Source organism: Octopus bimaculoides, chromosome 14, assembly GCF_046866305.1.
Source record: "Octopus bimaculoides isolate indiv1 chromosome 14, ASM4686630v1, whole genome shotgun sequence".
Classification (NCBI taxonomy): Eukaryota; Metazoa; Mollusca; class Cephalopoda; order Octopoda; family Octopodidae; genus Octopus; species Octopus bimaculoides.
Window position 1 is genome coordinate 36,964,225 of NC_142941.1, and position 23,030 is coordinate 36,987,254.

Consider the following 23,030-nt stretch of genomic DNA (forward strand, 5'->3'; position numbering starts at 1 on the left):
AAAGAAAAATTATGGTATTAGGAGCTTAAAATCTCACATTAATCAGTGAGCCAGTTTTGAATTATCGGTCTAGCGTTTTTATGCGATCATAAATTCTCTTCTTTTATCCAATACATTAATATTGACATTTATTTCATTCCTCCTTTCCGTGTCTTAAAAGAAAACGGTGAAAGGTAAAGTTATTAAAAATAATAATAAAAAAAAACTACTACTGAGCTCATTTTACACAGGCTATTTACCGATGAGCGCATACATGTTTGATTGTATCCAAAGTAAAATACATTTGAAAATCCTTCAACTAAATTTTTTTTCTCGAGTGCTCTTCAGCAACTGAACAGCAACGGAGAGATAACTTCAAGTAGAGCTAAAGCGTAACATTGCCCAGAACATTCTCAATCAAAATGCTTTACAAATCTTTGTGACAAGCACTATGGTTGCTGAATAGGCGAACAGTAGCAGATTCTGCTACTTTCAGAACTGCACGTAGTGAGACTGAACTCGTAACCATGTGGTTGAGAAGCAAACTTCTTACCATATATGTATGGCCAAGTTTTTTCTACTATAACCTCGTGCCAATCAAAGTCTGGTGAGTGGAGTTGATTGACAGAGACTGAAAGAAGCCCATCGTGTATATATATATTTGAAAAAGGAAAATAATTACTTCACTGGTAGTTCTAATCAATTTAATTTTTTTAATAATATAATTTTACAGTTTGGTTTGTAGATCTAGTAAGTTCTTTGTTAACCAAACTGTAAATTTATATTAATAAAAAATTAAATTGATTAGAACTACCAGTGAAGTTATTTCATAATAAAAGTTGTCGTATTTCGGTAATTTCAACCAATCACTGACTTCTATTGAGGTGAAAACAATTACTGCTGTGGAATGAAAACAACACATTTTAGCAGTGTAGTGGGATCTTTTCCCTTGAATAAAATCAGGTTCGGGTTTTAGGGTTAGGGTTAGGGTTATGAGTATTTTTGCCAAACCCTAACCCTAACTCTAAAACCCGAACCCTAACCCTAAAACCCTAAAGCTAAAACCAGTACCAATGCACGAACGATGTCATAAATAACAGTACCGCCGATAGTTGTTGCTGACAAACAACGGCACTAATTTTATTCAAGGGAAAAGATCCCATTACACCGCTAAAACGTGTTGTTTACATTCCACAGTAGTAATTGTTTTCACCTCAATAGACGTCAGTGATTGGTTGAAATTACCGAAATACGACAATTTTAACACGAAATAACTTTAAAAAGATAACATTTTCTCAATAACACTAAGAGTAAAAGATGTTTTATATGATACATTCTACCAGTCTCCCAAGTTTGAAAGTGTTTCGTTAAGAAAACAAGTGGCGCCCGCCAAATCAGAAAGATCCCATGTTAAAATGACCCCTATATATTATATGTGTGTGTGTGTTTATGCTTTCACCACCCCCCGCCGCTTGGCAAACGGTGTCGGTGCGTTTACGCTCCCATAATATAGCAGTTCGGCAAGAGTGATCAATAGAATAAGTAACATCCTTGAAAAAATATATATACTGCGGTTGATTCGTTCGACGAAAACACTTCAAGGTGGTACCCCAGCATGGTCGCTTTCCAATGACTGAATCAAGTAATATATATATATATATATATATATATATATATATATATATATATATATATATATATATATATATATATATATAGCAAGTAAAGTTAATCGCCACATCAATATGGCTGTTCAATGTTACTACTCGCCAGCTGGTCATAAGTGCACTTTGCATCCCGTACATATATATTGCCATCAGGGGAGCGAACCCCTACCATCCTCCAGCAGACGACAAAATCGTAAGACCAATTCAGTTTCGAGCTAGTTTGCTCGTCCTCACCCGCGAACACCAGGTCAACAGAGAGACGGCTCGAGAAATCGCCACATCAGTATGGGTGTTCAGTGATACTAGTAATTTATTACCGAAGCGGAGTTTGGAGTATTACAGTGAACAATGATCTTCAGACCTCAATCGCAAGAACTGAACCGAAAAAGGTAGAAGATGCAGGGAAAGGTTAGGAAAAGAACAAAAAGAAATAATATAAATTAGAAATAAAGATGGGATAATAAGGAATGATAAGAACCATTAACTGACGAGGAAAGGAATGAAATTAATGCTAGAAATGGAGTTAGAAAATGTATGGCATATGGGAAAGCATGAACGAAGAGAATAAACAAGATTTCCCAGAAATTAATCAAAGGATTATGAAGGAAATGACAAGATATTCCCGAGTGGGGAAATGTTTATGGTTAACACTGTAAAACAACATGGGTCTTGGAATTTCCACTGGTGCTCCTCGTACACCCCCCCCCACACACACAGTTTACTTGCGAAATTTTCCTTTTACAATCTACTAGATTTTGGAAAATTTTGTGCAGTTATTTTTATGAAAATTATTTGGCAACCTTGCTCTGAAGTCATTTTACTTTTGCTGCAATATTCCTGAAAAATGCATGAACATTACATTTATTATTATCTTTTAACTATAAATCTGTAGTCTTCTCTATCTATACAAGAATTTTATGTTATATATTTTCCTACCATTTTGAAAATCGATATTCACTTCTCTTTTGACTGGATTACACACAAGCTTTTCTATATTAATTTGCATTTATAAACACAAAAAAAAAAAAAAATTCCGTTAGTTTTGTCCTTATTATTTTAAACCTAGGGATTCTCTCATTTACATTATTATTATTTTACATATTTGTTTGTTTTCTCTCTGTCTATGAAAGCTGGCTCCATTAATGAGCTGTCGGCTTTTAAAGGAAATTTGATTCCAATATGTAGACGGAGTGTTTTTAAATGCATCAGTAATATTTTTAGTGAAAGGGGGAAAAATCTATTCAAAAATTCACTTTTCATCTCTTGTCTGAATTAATAAAAGCACTAAAGTATAATTTATTATAAGCGATAGATTCTTATTATAGAAAAAAATATCGTTTATTTAATTTTCGATATAAAATAACAATTAAAAGAAAAATTCATTTACAGCCAATTATAGAGGAAGGTGGGATCATGTGACTTTAATTCCGTTCTCTAGAAATAAAAACTAGGTTATAAGTTCAGATGGACATGAACTTTTACCTATCCGTAAAGTTGTGGATATATTTACCTTTCTTTGACGACGAACAGCAGCTTGAAGAGGTAAATATTTGTTTTTCATCCTACATATTTGTTTGTATTTTAATTACTAATGCTACCCGTTTTATGTCAAAGAATTACATATTGGATATTTCGTTCTGGAGCTACAGGAAAGTGAAAGTATGCTACATTGTCAAAATGTGTGTTCTGAAACAAAAACTAAGTTTTTGTTTTTCTTCTACAAAAAGCAACTAAAGAACGAAAGTGAAATCGTGGTTATTACAGTGCCAGCTAGATATTATATGGCATCCAACCTGACGTTCTTGTCCTAATAAATACTTAGTGATTACGTTCATAGTGTATGGGAACAAATCATGGCTACCCAAGTGTATCGAATGTACGTAACACATCTAGTTATTTTATAACGAAATTTTGATTTGGTTTGAGCTTAGGATTCTAAGCTCACTGAAGACTCCATATCTTACAAGTGGATACAGTTGTGACAAGAAATTGTCATTGCGAATAGAAGCATTTTGCACATGAAAACAGATTGAGTATTGAATGGGGAAACGTCTACTTTTGAGAAAGTAAATACTTTCACGTTAAAATACCCAGGAAATCACACACACACACACAGATAGAAGTAGTTATGCACACACGCACACACACATATATATATATATAATAATATTAGGGATAAAATCCAAAATTACAGGTAAAAACTAATATATATATATATATATATATATATATATATATATATAGCAAATGAATAATAAAAGACGATGGAGAAATGTCAGTTCATTACAGCTGTTTCGTACGCATTTTAAATAGAAGAATGAGTACATTACAACATTGCAAAAACCGTAATCATCAGATGAAACATATAATTTCAAAACAATAGGAGAATATCCCAAGAACACAGTGGGAACATGCCCGAAGCCAGCCAAATCTGCCCATGGTTTTTTCATGGTCAACCTCAGCTGGCTTTGGGCATGTTCATACTGTGTTCTTAGGATATTCTACTAATGTTTTAAAATTATGTTTCATCTGATGATTACGGTTTTTGCAATGTTGTAATGTACACATTCTTCTATTTAAAATGCGCAAGAATCAGCTGTAATGAACTGGCATTTCTCCATCGTCTGTTATTATTCATTTGCTTTATATATTTATATATATATATTTATATATATATATATATATATATATATATATATACACGCCTGGTTCCTTCCCTGCGATCGTTTAGTCTCTTTATCTTCCTTCTCCCCGTTGCGTAACTGTTATTTCAAGCAAGCATTCACGAAACGTGTTCGTCTCAACACTTGTTGAAGGAGCTAGTTTTCACAGGAGCATCTATATATCCGTGAAGGTTTGCTGTAAGATAAATATATACATATTCTCTACATCTAAGGTTCATTATTTGCCTCTGTTTATCTCACACTGACATTGAATACATCTTCAAATAATTTTTAATTTAGTTGGAGAATGAATTCATGGCTCGTTTAGATGAATCATGTGCTTCGTGAGCTTCTTGTGTTAAGTTATATAGACATATACACCCCATCACAATTACATACAGATGTGAATAATACACACGCGTATTTGTATACATGTACTCAGACATATACGTGATTTCAAATGTCGTCTGCTATCTGTTTGCATAAAGAAAGAAGCATTTTCTATTATACAAAGATGCTGTTTTTCATTATTTTTAATAGCATTTGAAGAAAAAAAATGTTTGAATAAATCACATTAATGAAAATATATGCTAAATCACTTACGTAAATCACAAGAATTTCTTTCCAGTAATAACTAATGTTGCATATCTTACACGTAGTCGAGTCTTTTCACAATGGCGTCTTAAAAATTGTTATTTGTGAAGAAAGATGTTTATCTTTTCATAACCAAATATTTATTCTAGTCAAGAAATTCAGTTATTAGCTTTGGCTAATCTGTCACTAGGCTTTAAATATTTATTGGCTTGTTCAATATTTTCTTTTCAAACTTATCTCTTCGAACCGATTCAAGTTGAGCAAGCTAAATAAATGTCGTCTGTGACGCCAGCTCCAGTTTTAATGTTGCTGGAATTTTATTTTATTTTATTTTCACTGTTTCCTTATGATAGATAACTTGATATTTTTATCAGTTAATTTTGTAAGAGTTATTATATTTGATTTGATTTATACTGGTAATTTCATTTGCTTGTGCTTCACTGTTTATCGATAACACATTATGCATTTCTCTTGTTCTGTTCTGATACTTGTTTCAAAGCGAATATTTTTAGAAATAGGGTTTTATATGTATAAAAATGATTGCATCGGTTTACGGTTTGTGGCTTGGCTATCAGAGATATACTGTTGTTATAAATATCTCACATGAAAATGTACAAACGATTCTTTCTGAAATATATATATATATATGGATTCTTAAATGAAGTGATTTTTAGGTCGCGAAATTGTAAGTCTACAATAATACTGATTAAAATGATCTATACAGGCTTTCGTATATTATTAGCATTCAATAATGTATCGGATGTCTGCTGATATATCATCTCAATGATCTTTCATAGACTTTATTAATCACTGAATAGAAGTTTGCTCTTCACCAGTCGAGTTCGCGACCTATTCGATCCCAGGCCATTAGTATTTCCATCTAACTTCACTTATGTCACTTAGGAAAAGAGATTAGCTTCACACAATACTATTATTCTTGTCTTTCTATTAATCGGAGGATGCGCAACCATAAATAAAATCAATGTGTCATTGAGATTCAAAAACATCTTCGAACATATATTTGTACTAACGAAAAACCAATGCAATCGGCCGGCTTGCCTGCTAAAAATAAGTATCAAATGTCTAAAAAGAAAAAGAAAAAAAGCAACAAAAAGCAGATTGGGATAATGTAATTTTAGTTCTACACTATGCTTTGAGATAAAGGCAGGATGATCACGGCAGGGACGCTTTTAGTCATAGGCCTCTTTAATCAAGACAATATTAGATAAGCTGAACAAAGAGAGCTTCAATACTGTCCCTTGACCACCTAGAAATAACAGTCGAATGAAACTCACATCACACCTGTTAATAGCGTAGTTCTAGATGCAGTGAACTTAGTGAAATAAAAAAAGCAGGATGTTCACAACTGTATTGAAAAGAAACTGGAAGCAGGTGTGTAACTCCAGTGTTAGTTACCCAGCTATCAATGCAGCTCTCCAACAGAGAAAAGGTCTAAAAAAATGCTTGGAATTATCAGTGGGTGGGTATCTTGTCTTGAAGCAAGGCTAAAAAGAAACAAGTTGCACTGAAGGCCTCTGTTTGCAGCCCTCACATTTAAACCCATTGAAGAATACATAAGAATGCTTTTCATCATTTGTCTGATCAATTAGAGATTAAAAAAGGGCTCAACAACCACTGTAATAGTTATGCATTGTTACAGAAGTGCATAACATAGATTGCCAAATCTACCAACCAAGCTACAATTGGCCACAAGGTAAGTTAATGATGGATTCTCTCTGTAGTCTCTTAACTGGCTAGAAATATTGTCTTCAATGAAAAATATATTACACCATGCAGTCTATAGTAAATAAGGAAGTCATAACTGAAATACTTTTGCTTGTCCAGGACTAATTTGCAGCTAAACAACATTTTACATTGGTTCATAACATTAATTTGGAGAGGGAAAATCTCTGTCTAGTTTACTTGCTCTCTAGATATATTTCATTGCACAATGTAGTCTCTGGGTCACAAGCAAGACAGAATAGTCACAGCTGAAACACACTCTGATCACAGGTTTGCTTGACCAGGTCTGACTTGTTAGCTAAACAACTGATGTTGACTAACTCCTTGGAAGGGCAAGATGTCAGTCATATTTTAAATGCATTCTAGATACATTTCATACAGTGTTAAAATGTGGCTGATTAGACCAATTTTTTTACAAAAGTTTTGCTTGACAAACTTTTTTGGGGCCAGATTGGAAATGTCTTTGTCTTAAAGAACAATGTAAGTGAAAAATGGAACCGTGATTGCACAGCATCATAGTAACAGCTTGTCTTTTGAATTACTTTAATACGTGTTATTAAAGGAGTATATTATACTGTTAGTGTCAAATGAATGTTTTGAAGTATTTGGTTATGGCTAATTTCTAAGTTTAGTTCCTGCTGACATCAACTTTTCATCCCTCCAGGGTTGATGAATTATAATAGTAGTCAAGTATTAAGGCCAGTATAATTGACTAATTGAATCTCCTCAAAATTGCTTGCCTTTGAATTTATTATTGGAGTATGTACTCTTCCAAAGAGAGCTATAAATATTTTTGAGTGGTGGCAGTCAAAATATTCTTAGAATTGTGGGTTAAAAGTTTTGGTTCCTGTAACCAAAACTTGCAACAAGTGGCAATCAGTTAATACAGACTTAGAAATAGATTTAACATACTTCATCTTTGAAAATATCTTTTCACATAAATAAATACTATCAAATGCTGAAACCCGATTCTGAGAAAAGGATTTAAAAAAAGTATATCCTTTGTCTGGAAAGCATTTATAAAGGATAATTAACATGTCCCTTTTGTATTGGTCATTTAATATGTCATTTGACTGCAGTTTGTAAATTAAAGTCAAAGATCTGTCTTTGATAGTGCAATGAAATGAATATTATAAGATTACCAATGCTTTCACATTTCATCAGAATCTGAAAAATATGGTTGAAACTGTAGCTTGAGATTGGTGAAAATGTCTTGAATAAATTTGAAAGGAAATAGAGAATTTGCTTCTTCATTGTCCTTTTCCAAAGAGGGAGAGTGGTTGAAGTTACCTATCATCAACTGAAAGAAACAAAAGGTTAATTTATGTTGCAACGTATTCACTGTAGAGTATATGTTACATGTAAGCGCAGAAATCAGCTTGTGATCTGAAATTGAACTCATTAAGCTGCTTCATTAAAGCAGCTAAGAATGCTAGTTTCCACAATCATTCATCTTTGGCAAGTAGCAGCTGAATGAGATTATTCTCATTCAAAAAATGCCAGTCTCCATTTAAAATTCAAAAAGATATGAGATAACTTTTCTGCTACTAAACCATTTTGCAGCAGTGTTATCGCAAATAGCTACAATCTGCTTCTATTTTTTCCAAAAATGTTCAAAAATAGTGATAACTGAGTGCATACGATGAAAAAATCTTCACTGTTGATATGGCTTGTTCTATCACATGATCTGAATGTTTTACATGAACTGTCTGTTGATAAATATCATGAAATGCTATAGGTTTTGTACATCCCATTCTGTTACAAACCTTCTATAAACCAACAAGAAAGTATCAACATGTCTGTCTGACCTGCTTGAAATATCAGCCAAATATCTCTTAAATTACATCTTTACTGTCTTTAAAGAAAAAAAATAAAGGACATGTTGGATAAGAATTCTAGATCCCTGCACTTAAGAACAGTTTCAGTTGGGATATATTTGATCATTGGACTTGGGGGCCAAGCAATAACTAACTTTGTATGCTTGTCTAACAAAACTTACTCCCCCCACCATCTGTTGTAATATACTTTAGACATTTCCAAAACCGGTTGAACATAGTCAGTGCTTTCTCTGTCTCTTTGAAAGTGTCTTCACAAGTAGTTCTTTCATACGGTGCTGCTCACTGAAGTTAGTTCTTCCATCACTCCAATGTTAACATTAATTTCCTGAATGAACAATAGCAACTGAATTGTCAGACACATCTGTTGATTCATAAAGAGCTTGAGAAAGCCACTGGAAATCTAGTGCTTAATTGTTTAATTGGCATAGGATGTTGTCTCCTGTGTCTTTGACCCTCCTAGCCACTGTTTTCTTTCTTAGTTAACAAATAAGCTTGTCTCAAACCAGCTTTAGTTGCAACATCATTATTAACATATATACTAATGAAGAACTATTTTTGTGATAAAAGAATTTCAAGCCTTCATATTTTTCATAGTGTAGTTTTCTTGTTTGAGAACAATGATATGAATACTTTGTTTGGTGATGCTTATGATACATACTAGTCCCACTAAATGTTATGCTCAATGCTTTGTTGTTTCTGTCAGTTACAAAATATTCCTTCACCCAATGTCCTTTCAAAATGCAACATTTCTGTCAATTTCTCAGCTTTTTTATCATGGCATTATGACTAATATATATAATATATATGAGTGTAATAAGACATCTTAAAATGCAAGTGGACAAATAACTGATTTGAGTATGTGCTGCTTTTAAGAATGTTATTGTCATAGAATGAACAGACACTCAAACTTTCAGGTACTGAGTTAAAAATATTTTTCCTAAGTATTGCTTTATATATAGAAAATTACTGCCTGAGTACAAGTCTTTAACTGGTGATGAACTAAAAATGTCATCTGTTTCAATGAGGGAATTTCAACACATTTAATGACATTGAAATTCAGCATGTGCCATGTTTATGATATGATATGAAAGATTAAAATATTTTCAACTAGGGTTAATGGGAATGAATGTGGTCTCAGTGTACCAAGGGCTGCTGAAAAGTTCCTGGTTTGGGGTAAAAGAAAATTCTGGAGGATCAGTTAATTATGATTTTATTCAGCATATTCTTCTCTTAGATTCACACACTTATTGCAGCAGTCCTTCAGTTTTTCTAAGATCTGTAAAAGAACTTGAAAGGTTGGGTCTCTAACCAGGCCTTTAGTGATACCCTTAATCCAGGAACTTTGCAGCCCTCTTTCATATATGTAACACCAGTCAGTTTACCTGCTTTTATTAACAGACAAGTAAAGATTCTTGTCACTCTCATCTTTCTCTAAGTAGTAAATGTTTTTACCTTCCCAGTCCTGCTGTGATATAGTTTACATGAACAGTCAATTTAAAGTTTTACTCCTGGGGGAATGTAGATTTTTACTGAGTGAAACAATATAACTTTTGTTGTCTGTATTCACATGGAACATAGATTCATTTAAGGTCGCATCCAGATGAAATTTGCTTTAATTTTAATAAGGAAAGCAAAAGATATTTGTAATCAACATCACTTATTGATTGATAAAATTAGGCAGGAGTGGAGAAACTGTACTTTACTTAGTTTACTGACCCTTTGTTTAATCCATTTGGTTATCTATTCACCATGATCAATGTTTTGTTCAAACATTCATACATGCATTATTTACTAAATTTTTCAAAGTTTGTTATGCTGTGAGAAAAAGATACCAATATTTTAGACCACATGTATAGTGCTGGGCAGTATAACCATAAACCATATGTATATGTATGTTTCATCTATATAGAGGAGACATGGAAAAGCCACCTCAATGATTGCTTCCTAATTTGGACCAAATCCCTAGAAAATCTGGAAGAATTCAGCACCCTCCTCAACAATGTACACCCTAGTCTCAAATTCACAAGAAAAATGAGCAACACACAATTACCATTTCTTGACATAATGGTAATTAAAAACACCACCAAAATCACAACTGATATTTATTACAAAAGCACAAATACACACCAGTACCTAAATTTCAAATCATGCCACCCAACACACACATAAATCAACATCCTGTACTGTCTAGCCAGGAAAATTTGTACTATAGTCGATGATCCAGATACCAGAAACACATGACTTATAGAACTCAAAGGATTTCTGCTCAAGCAAAATTATCCTGTCCTACTTATAGAAAATAGCATACAAGCAAAAGAAATACCTACAGAACAACTTAGGGCAACACAAAAAAGACAAACCCATCAAAAGAACACAATACCATTTCTAGTAATTCACAATCCACATCACCAAAACATTTTTAGCATCAAAACAAATTTGCTGATTATAAAATAAAGTTAAAAATTAATAAACATAATAACTAATCAAACACTTGTCTTAAGCAAAAGACAACCACATAACCTAAAGAAACTATTAACAAAGGCAAAATTCAACATGAACAAACAGGATAAAACATTTACAGTATCCAAATGTAATGATAACAGATGTGGAACATATCAATACATGCATACTGGTAGATCCATTAGAATTTTGTTGTTGTTTTCTTGTCTTTTTCCTTTTTTGAACTTATATATATATATATATATATATATATATAATCCAAGAGAGTTAGGGGTAGAGGATCCAACCCTCTAAGGGATAGTATCTATCCAATATACTGCTGGGAGGGCATCCAATTATTGTTACACTAGTGTTATACCAAGTGCAATAAGCGGGTGCGGGTAAAAGGGGGTTATTTTACCCTAAATTTATATATAGCAATAAGAAAATGGAGGAGACTATGAGGTACTCATCAACTTGTAGACACTGTATTCCGTTGATTAATCTGTTTATTTTACAACTAAATTGACAAAAAACACAATATACAGACACTTATTTCTTCTTCAATGTCACTCTTTTCTAAATACTCTTCCAAACACTTCTTTCCTTTGAATATATAAATACTAATTCTTTACTGTTTTAAGAAGCAATTCCTTCCTATATCTACACTGTCATGGACTAAGGGAAAGAAAAACTTTCTGCTCAAAGAAGGACTTGTTTTAAAATATTGGTAAGTCTGATACTGGTGGTGTAGGTATTAAGAAAGAAAGCTTTATTCTTTACCAATAAAATCAAATTTTGCTGATTCAGACCATCACTAGTTTCTTCATATTTTATCCCACACCACCCCACCTCTCTCTCAATTACACTCAGTAGTAAATTAGTTTTAGTGATGTACAAATAAAGGCTGCAAAATATTCAACACTAAAAGTAGATGAATAAAATACATACATGCATGCATGCATACATACATACATACATACACACATAAATGGATATAGTCACACAGTGCTACAGGAAATACACTTTCCCTAAATTAATCTCAGACTTCATTCATATCAGTTTGATAATTCCTAAAATTGGTAATCAAATTTTAATTATATAGTGAATGCAATGTATCTAGGGTGCACATGAGAAATCTTATAAAACGTAAAGAAGTAAGGACTTTAATTAACCAATGCTATACCCATATCAAGGAGAGGCAAACATTATTAAACAATACTTCCGAAAGCTTGATTACCAACCATTATGATTTCTGACTTTGAAGCCTGTTGTTTATTTTGAGAAGGTTATACATTGAACACAATATACATACTTAAATCAATATGTATCTTAAATGAGATCCCTAAAAATTGACTTCAGCAGATTGTTTTTATAAATATGTCAATTTTCTATGCCTACTTTCATACAATATTGTTCCTCTACTTAGTGTTCTCTCAATACTACTTCAACAATTATGAAGTATATGCTTCACTAAAGATGTCTCATAAGTCTGAAATATGTTCAGCATTATCTCTCATAATTGCTGAAATTGTTAAAGAGTTATTAATCCTTGAACCAATATTATCTTTTCTTCATAACATTATTTTCCATACTTTTCTTTATTAGATATGTTAAATCTAACTGAACCATATTGATTTGGGTTGTGAGTAATTTTGAAGCAACAAATATAGCAATGGACTTGTAGGTTGAATCTAGTTGCATTAGATATATACCCTAGTGAGGTATAAGTGTAGTAAGATATTAAATACAAAGTGTATTAATGTTAGGTATTCTGCTAATAAGAATTTCAGTTTTTATATATAGAGGTTTGAATGCTGCCCAGGCTGAATGGAAAACAGATAGGCAAAGAACTGGCCTACACCAATCATGCAAGTGTGCAAAATTCATGAGAATTGCTCACTTGATGGTAACTATTTGATGAAGTTCATAACATACTCCACTAAAGCAGAAACAAACATAAGGGAGCCTAAAATGTAAATTGGGGCAACTGAACTAACATTCAAAAATTGATTTTATAAGCACAATATATATATGTGTGTGTGTATGTGTATTTTATGTATATGTGTGTATGTATGTTCTATGTCTCTTTGTCTTTACATTGTGATAATTGTAAACAATATCACTGTCATAAAAGCAGCATCATTTGTTTACAACCTTCCATGAAAACATGTCCTATCACTGTGCTCTTTTTGTTCACTGAATTAGAGGATATGTTACCTTTCTTGGAAGCAGGTGAGGGATGGTGACAACAAGAATGTATGGTCACTGAAAAATTTACTTCAATAAATTATATCTGACTCATTACATAGAAAAGAGGGCTTTAAAATGATAATGATCATGATAGAGAAATTAGAGAAAGCATATTCAATACATGTAGTGGAGATTGTTTGTTTGAAGCAGATAACTGACTTCATTACTTTTCAGTTTTAAGGCAACAAAAACATATCACCTGAAGAATTGCATGCAGTGAGAAATTTTGAGTATCAACAGAGTGAATTATAATTTTTTATGAATGTGTGTGTGTAATTTTATAATTTAGATTTTGTATGTTTTTAATTAGAAATTTGAAAAATTGTTTATCCTAGTGTTAATATAGGCTACTAATTTATAACAAGATTTTCTCCTAAGGAAATAAAATATTTCTCAGCATATAATTTAAAATGAAGGCATTGCTTGTAAATATTATGGATGTTAAGCTGAGAAGTAATGCTGTTGTTGATGAGTGTACTGACCTTCATGTATGACTCTACTACTATCAGATTTATGGAACTTACTTAAGAAATCAATGCTTTCCATTTGGATCTGTATACCAGATCCATTAGTGTGTTCATGGCTAAAAGTAAAAGTGCTAGAAATGAAGGGGAAAAATGCTTGACAGTAATTTTTCATCCCTATAAGAGAAGCACAGGGCAAAACATGTTAATTGTTACAAATGAAGTTATATTTGTTTTTCGTGAAAAATAACTGCGTTTTTTTATAAACCTTGCAAATGTCATTAATTAAATTGCAATAGAACCCTGTTGCTATTAATGATTATAACATTTCTCTATGTTCAAGTAGCTTGCCATCTTACTGAACATTTCACTGGTCAATTATTTTGTTTAGTTACAAAAAAAAAAACCCCTAAAAAATAGAAATGTATGAAGCAAAGATATCAAATCTTGGAAATTATGTTTTTGTATTTCATTGGTAATGTATTTTATGCAAATATAAAGTCTTTTAAAATGCTTTGTTAGATGTTATTTTTAGCTCAGTTAATCAGACATTGTTTTAGGGGTGGGAATAAGAGAATTTCAGTATAACTGTGGTTAGGTTTTTATTAAAATGTTAAATTAATCCATTTAGTAAATTACACAGGTTTTAACAATCTTGAATATGAACAATTTATTGTTTTTAAATTTGCTAGCCATTTGAATTAAACATTAAAAAAATAATAAAATTAACTTCTCCTCCAAAACAAAGTATTGTTTTTCTTGAATGAAAATGCAAATTATTGCATGAAAATAATGTAGTTTTAATAGCAGTTTATTTGATAAAAATAGTGAAGTATGTTGCATCTACTTTAGCCATATTATAATTTATTGAGGAACATTACATATTTCTAAATATAACTTTGCACTGCTACAGACTAAAGTAATCAAGATATTCAGGTATTTTTTATTTTATTTTATAGGATTTGCTTTCATTGGTTCTATAAAGTAACTTGAAATATATTAATCAATATTGATTGTAAATTGTGTAAATTTTATTTTTGTCTACCCTTCCATTTTGCTCTTGATATTGAGCAAAATTTTATTTATAATGTATATAAAACAAACTACGTCTAGACTACTGAGAGGTTTAATGAAAACTGTTTGCACAGTTTATGGTTAGTATTAAAAAAAATGAAAATTATTTCACAATTTAAACATTTGAAAATTGTTTTTCATAAAATATTTTAAATATATTTTTTGTTAATAAATTTTAAACAGTTGTGATGGAAGTTTGTGATTTTTGAATGTTGGTACTTGAAAAAAAATATATATAAATCAGATTATAACTTTAACTTATACAGATTATAATCTCCTAATGTTCACTTAGACTATTTCTTATTCATAAATCCTCTGTGTTTCTATTGTGTTCAGCATTATCTTTTTCACAGTATGGACATACGAAGTTAAAGAAAATTTTTGTAATTTAAAATAATCTGAAGAGAATAACTTTCCATGCCACTGTTCATCAAAAAGCCAACCTTTACTGTAAAATTTCATCTATTTGTCAGATGTCTGTATTTCTTTCGACAGTAAGCTTATGAAGAATGTAATAATTCATTGTCTAAATGATTATCTCACACACTATATAACCTATATTCTTCCAACCAATTGATATAAAAGATAAGATGTTGGGGCTCTGATTAGGTGCTGAGATCTATCTAGATATGCCTTTGACAAACCATACTTGTACTTCTTGCTTTTAGACCTATACATTACATTTGATACAGTTGATCCTTGGGTTCCCTTTGGAAGACTTGTACTCTGTGTATAGTTGACATCCAAATATTTATATTTGGTTAAGATCAGAGCCATTACTATGCAAAGTACCAATATGCAATACTGAGACCTGTCCATTACAGCGCATACTTCTGTCTTCTCACGCTTTCCCTTGATAAACTTCTTTTTAATATGACACTTAAAACAATTATTGTACAATAACAATTTTGAGAAACAGAGCAATGATTTCTTTTTCAAAAATAAGCTTTATAAATAAGAGTTTCCTTCCCTAACAAATATTATTGAAACCATCTGTTTCAAAATACACAAAGAAATCAGTTTCATAAATGCTGAATGTTTCAGTCAACATATAACCAAGTGGTCAGTCACTCTCCTCTACTTTTCCATAACAGGAAAGTTAAATTCTTTATCCCTTAATAAAATCAAAATGTTTGTCAACTCCATGGTTTCCAAAACTGACTACTGTAATTCCTTAGCTTTAGCAGATACACAATGTTCAAAACCTGCATTTGTATTATTGCTAACAAACTCTTCAAATTGAATACATCATACTCATTATTAAACTTAAACTGGTCACCAATGTATAAGATACTTTTCTCCTATTCCATGTTTATTATTGCATATGTTAATATTATGGATATTCTCTTAATGTGTGTTAGAAAAGTGCATTGCACCCTCATATCCATGAGAAACACCTCAAAGGTTGTGAACAAGAAGGGTGTCCAACCATAAAACATTACTCCATGCTAGCATGGAAAAGTGAATGTAAAATTAGAAAGATGATGATTACTATTATGACTCATTGCATCAAATGTTTCAGGTGTTTTATAGGTGATAGGAACTATATTTTTACCCTTTCAAATTGGTTGATGCATAAAATTTAGGAAATTGGATGCTTTTTAACATATAGAGGTTAAATATATCAAACGATTAAGTAGATAATTTTCTACCTAAAAATAGACCACATAAAACTCACAGAGTCAACAAAATTTCATTTATGAATTAATATTCATTTTGAATTGCTAGTTGTATTTCATACTATAAAATTTCAGGAAATGATCTTGTTGACAAACATATTTTGAAAAATTTAGTTCGAACTTAGCCAACTACCAAAGCATGGTGCATTTATCTTTACCATTAAGAATTTCACTTATTTATACATTACAGCTAATGGAATATATTTCTATCAAGATTTAAGATCCATTGAACTTCATATTTTAGGCTTTTACATGAAGTACAAACAGTTTTTGTTCATAAAAAGTAAAATGGACATCAAGAGCATATTAACTGCATTTTTTTCCCTCTTTAAAGTAGGAAATTATGTGATAGCATTGCAATGGAAAAAAAATCAAAAGAAGTGTGGAGGATTGAGTTACCACTCCCACACATTAACTCGAAATAAATAAGTTGAATACTTCAGAGAAATTTAAAGGAAATTGAAAGCTATTCCTTTCCCATGATTAAAAGCTGATCATGATACAAAAAATATTGCACAGTTGATAAGTTGTCAACTTTATAGTAACGATGTATATTCATCATAAATATCAGTGTGATCAGGCCAATTTTCTTTACTTTTGTGGTTAATTGTCCATGAACGTGTGGTTAGTCTTATTGACTTTTGAGAGTTGTGATATTAATGCCGTTTCTCTTATGTAAAGAAAGAGAAAAGACCAAGAATCAAAAATAGTTTAAAGTTTGCCATATATATTTATGTTCTTTTTGATCATAATTAATATATTTTAATGAAGTATATCTTTTTAATGTCTTGAATATACTTAGTTCCTAATCACTTCACTTTGTATGCATGTATCTGTAATAACCGAAAGTAGAAAGAGAATTTACTTTGCACAAATTATGATATAAATATACCTTTAAAATTCATAAATAATTATTTATTTCTTTATGTGAAATAAAATTTTCAATTATATTGAGTTTTTTTTTAGTTTCTTTACAATCCAATGAGTTAGTTACTTACCACAAAAAGGGGGCAATTATATAATCATCTATTGTTTTGTTGATCTGTGAAATTTGTTTAATTGTTAAGGATTTTAATTAACTTGCTTTAATATAATTGAAAGAATTTTTTTTTTTAAATATGTCAACAATAAGGGAATGGATTATGTCAGTAGCTTATATATATATATATATATATATATATATATATACTGGTTTATACATTCTTATTATATACCAGCTTTGTTGTAATAGTTTAAGATTGTAGCTATGTGAATTTTGTTAACTTTCCATTTAACTTTGAAGTGTAAAACAAGAAAAAGTAGATATAGTGACCAAGTGTCAGAGACGAGGGAAAAAAAATTACAAACTGATTTTCATTTTAATATTGTAGATATTTTTGTATTAGTGAAATGACTAATGTTCATACTTTGTAAATGAATATCCCCTGTAATTGTTCTGTTGTACTTCTAGACAGGCCACTTAATTCTAAATGCTTCTGTTCACCTATCTAAATAATATAATACTCTAAAATTCATCTGGAAATATTCTGTGATAAAGTGGAGTCCTATCTAGGGGAAGATTCATCTTTCAGCTGTCTAATGTTACTGAATCAAGCAAAATATTGCCTTTGAGACTTATAGCTTTCAGAGTCAATCAAACATAAAAAAGAATGAAATGTTTTACTCAGTAAGCATTACTATCAGGAACCTAAAATGATAGACAAAAGTGTTCTCTTTAAGATGCTTCTGATTATATCTGTGTTGTATAACAATTGAACAGTCCATCTACTTGTCCTGTAAATGGTGAAGTTAGTTTAATATAATGCTAAGATGTCAGACATAAACACAGTAAAAGCTACTTAAAGTTACCTTTTATAGCGATATTTACATAAAATAAATAAATCTCCATGATTATTTTAGCTTTCTGTACATAGGATTTTCAAAACAGGGTTCTCTCTCTTTTTATTTTTCTCTCTGTCTCTCTACCCCTCTCCCACTCTTTTTTCTCTGTCTCCTCCCTCTCTCTATATCTCTGTGTCTCTCTATTTCTCTTTCTCTCTCTTTCTCTCTTACTCTTAATGTTTTTGTCAATAGAGCACTCCTTTAACAGTCACATTATATATCTCTAGTAAATATCCTTTTGAAACCTAGCAACATTGTTAGATGAAGAATAATAGAAAAAAGTATAAAAACTATTTGGGGAGATGAAGGGGATATATGCAAATGTTCTTGAGAGGTTAAATGGCTGTAAGCTGATGATACTTTCTCAAGATAAAGAGACAATAAACTGGAAAATAAGGAATCTATTTAGTGATGCTCCCAAGAGATAAGAAGTCTGTATAATGTTTTTAAAGGAGGTTATGTACTGATCATAGCATTCCTACCTCCATGGAGAATATGGATTAGAGTCAGAGAAACTATATTATGTTTGCTGCTAAAAAGAAAATGAGAATATTTTGGTATTAACATAGATGTAGGAATACTGTTTTATGTTTAATTCCAGCTAGTTTTTAATTTTCTCCCTGCTACCCATATGTGCACATTTGAAAAATTGATAGCAGTATTAGTGAAAAAGGAAAGTGGAAGAATTTATTTTATGCACTTCCTAATATTAATCTTTTGTGGAGAAACTGCATTTCTTTAAATATAATTATGCTCAGCTCCTAATTTAAACAAAAAATTAGATATTTTAAAACTCATTTATAAAAAAGCCTATTTTGAGCAACCCAGCTGACAACAGAGGTAAAATGGTTGTTAATCAGTAATCAACTTCTTGTGAACACCTACAAATGCTTTTATCTAAGATTAATTGAAAGATAAAAGAAGACTGTGAAATGCTTCATTAGTGCTATACAGTTAATTGGAATGTTTGCAATGGCATTTCTTTTCGGTTTAGTAGTTTGTTAATAGATGATTAACGAATAAGTCGATTATCATCTTGACTAAGATTTTACAAGGAATGACATTCTTACTACTCTCTAGTGAAGGTGAGTAATGGAGCCACATCCATAACAAACATTTCTTGTTTAAGACCTTGAGGCAATATTTCTCTGTCTTCATAATGTTGGAAACAGTTGGATGCTAAAAATCTTTACAAGTAGCTTCTTTTGTGAAAGTAACATGTGATAAGTTGACAGTGTCTAACACAAGATGGGTTAGTCAATTCTAAAAGAATCTAATTATCGAGGATGTTATATCAACAAAGCATCTAATGAATTCAAGACGGATATTGATTAAACTTGACGTGAATTCTATTGCTATCTTCACTTGTCTCTTATTATGGTACATAAAAATATTTTAAAGTTATTCATATCAATGCATAATCAAAAAGGCTTAAATCTAAAAGGTCAGTAATAATTTACTGTGGAATTTTAACAGCTCTGGAAAGGAAGCTGTCACAATAAGAAGAAAATATTTTATGCAATAAGGTGGAAAACTGTTTTTTTAATATTAAAAAACTCAGAAGAATAAACTTAATGATGAGTGAAATTATATTCAAATATAATACTGCTGAGATAATATATTACTATATTTTCTCTGTAATTTGGAAATAAGTGAATCTCCATCTTGTGTGTATAGACATGCACATGCATCCACACTTAATAATTCATATAATAATGCATATTGATTGAATATTTGTCATTTAACAATTTAATTATCAATTTTAAAATAAAATACTTTACAAGAAAAAAGAGTGTTTGTATCTGTGTTCAAGAAATATTTTTAGAATAACATGTTTTAATGACTTTGAAGTGTTCATATATCAGGAAGTATTTCACAACTCTGCTACCATTATCATATTCTTGGTATATATATATATATATATATATATATATATATATATATATATATATATATATACACATACACACATGAAAGAACATTGTAGCTTGAAGATTTGTATTTAGAAGTGAAAATGGAGAGTCTTACAATGTGATAAGTAAAAAGCTTACTAATCTTATATATACTAAATGTGTGTGTGAATCTGCAAATATACATATATAAAATTTCTTTTGGAATGGTGACACCTGAAGCAGATAAAACTCTGAATAATTGTATGTAAAAATTGGGTAAAAAATTCTTTGGACTGAAAAAGTTGAAGGCTGCCCATGCGACATGAACCGCATCTTCTGTAAATATGACAGAAGCCATCGACATTTTCTAACCAAAGGGATTTTTTAACCTAATATTTACACACTATTATTTATAGCTTTGTCTGCTTTGAGTTTCACTGCTCCAACAAAGAATTATTTCACTTCTCTTGGAACTTATAAATTCTTATGACGTCAACAATACACACACGCACACACATGCGCGTGCGTGCGCATGTGTAAGCAGTTTCTTTTTAATGGCTAACATATAATATAGTTTCATCAACTCCGAACCTTCAATATTATATATAGCTGTATATTTGAATGTATGCACGTATGCTTTTTTTCTTATTACTTAGCTATGAATAAAAGGTGGTGAGACCAACACTTTATAGGCTTCTGTGACTAATAGAAGAAAGGGAAGAAGTTATCCTCAAACCAGAAACCAGGCCTGGATAACTACAACAAAATAAATTCTGCTAAAATATCTGAGAACCAGGTAGTAATGTTAAACTGGGTAACATCTTAAGTCTACCTCTGAAATAGGCTAAAGTTGAATTTGAACTCAGAATACGAAGAACCAGAATAAATACTACAAGGCATCCCAGCCAATTCCCTAACAATTCTGCCAGTCTACTCTCTAGACTGGTATTTTATTTATTGACCCAAGAGGGATGAAAGTTAGGCTTAACTTCGACAGGATTTGAACTGAGAATACAAGAAGCCAGAATAAATACCACAATACATTTCATTTGTTGCTCTAATGATTGTTCTGATTTGCCCCTTACAGTGTGTGTGTGTGTGTGTGTGTGTGTACATATGCTTATGTTAACAATCTCTCATGGAAGTTTGTCTCTCCAAAGTAGTTGTATTTCAAGAAGCCAAAATGCCTATTGGTGGTATTAAAAGCAATTCAATAGGAGAGAGTGTGAACACATGATGGGTTACTGCAAACATCTTCACTCATTTAGGTCAAAGAATTGGGAAAACTCCACATCTTTGTCTCAACTCATCAGGAAACTCAAGGATCAGAGATCTGAGTGTCCTCCATAGAGCATTTTTAATAATGAAAGACACAAAAGATTTCGAAAAAACCACAAACTGGCTGGCTTTGTCTAAGAGAAAGTTTCTAGATATTAAAGCAACTAGTGATATTCCTAACCAGAGGATTAAGATATTATTCAATTAACATCATTGGAAGAGTTTGCTTCTGAATATTTGCAATCTCCAGGCTCACTGATGCAAATTGTTGCTTGTGGATTTAATGATCTTTGCATATTACTTGCACTTGATGTCCAAGCACTTTGCTTAGGTACTATCCTTCATACTAGTGTAGTCCAGTTATATTTTGACAGCAAAAATGTAGCCTACATTGACAATTGAGAATCAGACTACCAAATGCTTTGTGGACATAGTTTCATTCCCTATATAATAATTCTGATTAATCATGCATGGCATTTATGTGTAGAAATTTAAAGTCGTAATTTATTGTTATTTGATGTTCTACATGTTATTCACCCAATGTTTCATCATAACTATATATATATATATATATATATGAGTGTGTGTGTGTGTGTGTGTGTGTGTAATATTGGTGTATGTGTGCATGCGTTGTTTTGTTTTTCTTGTTACTCCTTGTGTTTGTACTTTTGTTAAGATGAGTATAAATGATTATCTTGCTGTGAACTAATGGATGAAGGTGCAGGTAGAGGTGCAGTAGTGATTATTGGTGGCTGTTAGAATGGTAGTAATAGTAACATTACAAATAGTGTAGTTTTTATGGATCAGTAGATGTCTAGTCAGAATATTATTATGATAGTTTTTTTAACATTTCTATGGTCAGATGTAAATTAAATTGGACTTGTATTTTTGAAGTGATTCTGGAAAGAGTTTCAATATAAACTACAAGAACTTAAATTATTGCACATTGGTGGAAATAATGTGACACTAAAAAAAGTCTGATGCTAATGTCTGCAAAGTTAGACACTATGAGAAAAATATTTCCAAAACTTTTAAGGTGTCCAAAATAAGAGGAAGTATAAAACATTTAGTTATTTATGTTCTTGGAAAAGTTGTCATGGTTTGAATTGGTTCACATTCAGTTATTGCCTTTCCAGAAGGATGTATTACTTGTACTTACTATATTTGGAATGGTTTCAATGGCATGATGCCTTTCTTAATACCAATCACTTTACCCAGTGTATTTGGTACATTTTATTATGGCAGCAACTCTTGTGAGGTGCTTTGTACCCTTAAGACAAAGGAATCTTCATTAATCTTTGCTGTCTCTGTTCAGGAGTGTGTAGAAGATGAACTGAGTTAAGAATTAGAAAGAGGCAAAAGTATGATGGAGGAAAACTGACTGGGAGTGTGAGTAGTGTGGAAGGCGAGAAAAAATTGGTTAGCTCTCTCTAGGAGTAATGGTAGTGTGTGATAAATGTCAAAACTGAATTAGCTGGTGAGAGAAAATGTGAATGATGATTGGTCAAGATGATGATGGCAATAAGAAATTGACCTGAGGGAGAAGATGGCTAGTAGTACAGGAGAATAGAGGGATATATACCTAC

The 23,030-nt window shown here is 31.4% G+C and overlaps 1 long non-coding RNA gene across 7 annotated transcripts in view; it reads left to right on the top strand.

The window, feature by feature from the left end:
• Positions 1 to 1,720: 1,720 nt before the first annotated feature.
• LOC149132688 (uncharacterized) overlaps positions 1,721 to 23,030 on the top strand; it is a 962,641-nt gene continuing 941,331 nt past the window's right edge. For all 7 annotated transcript variants that reach the window (XR_016244382.1, XR_016244384.1, XR_016244389.1 and 4 more), the window contains exon 1: positions 1,721 to 3,188. This is a non-coding gene — a long non-coding RNA (uncharacterized LOC149132688). The remainder of the gene's footprint in view (positions 3,189 to 23,030) is intronic.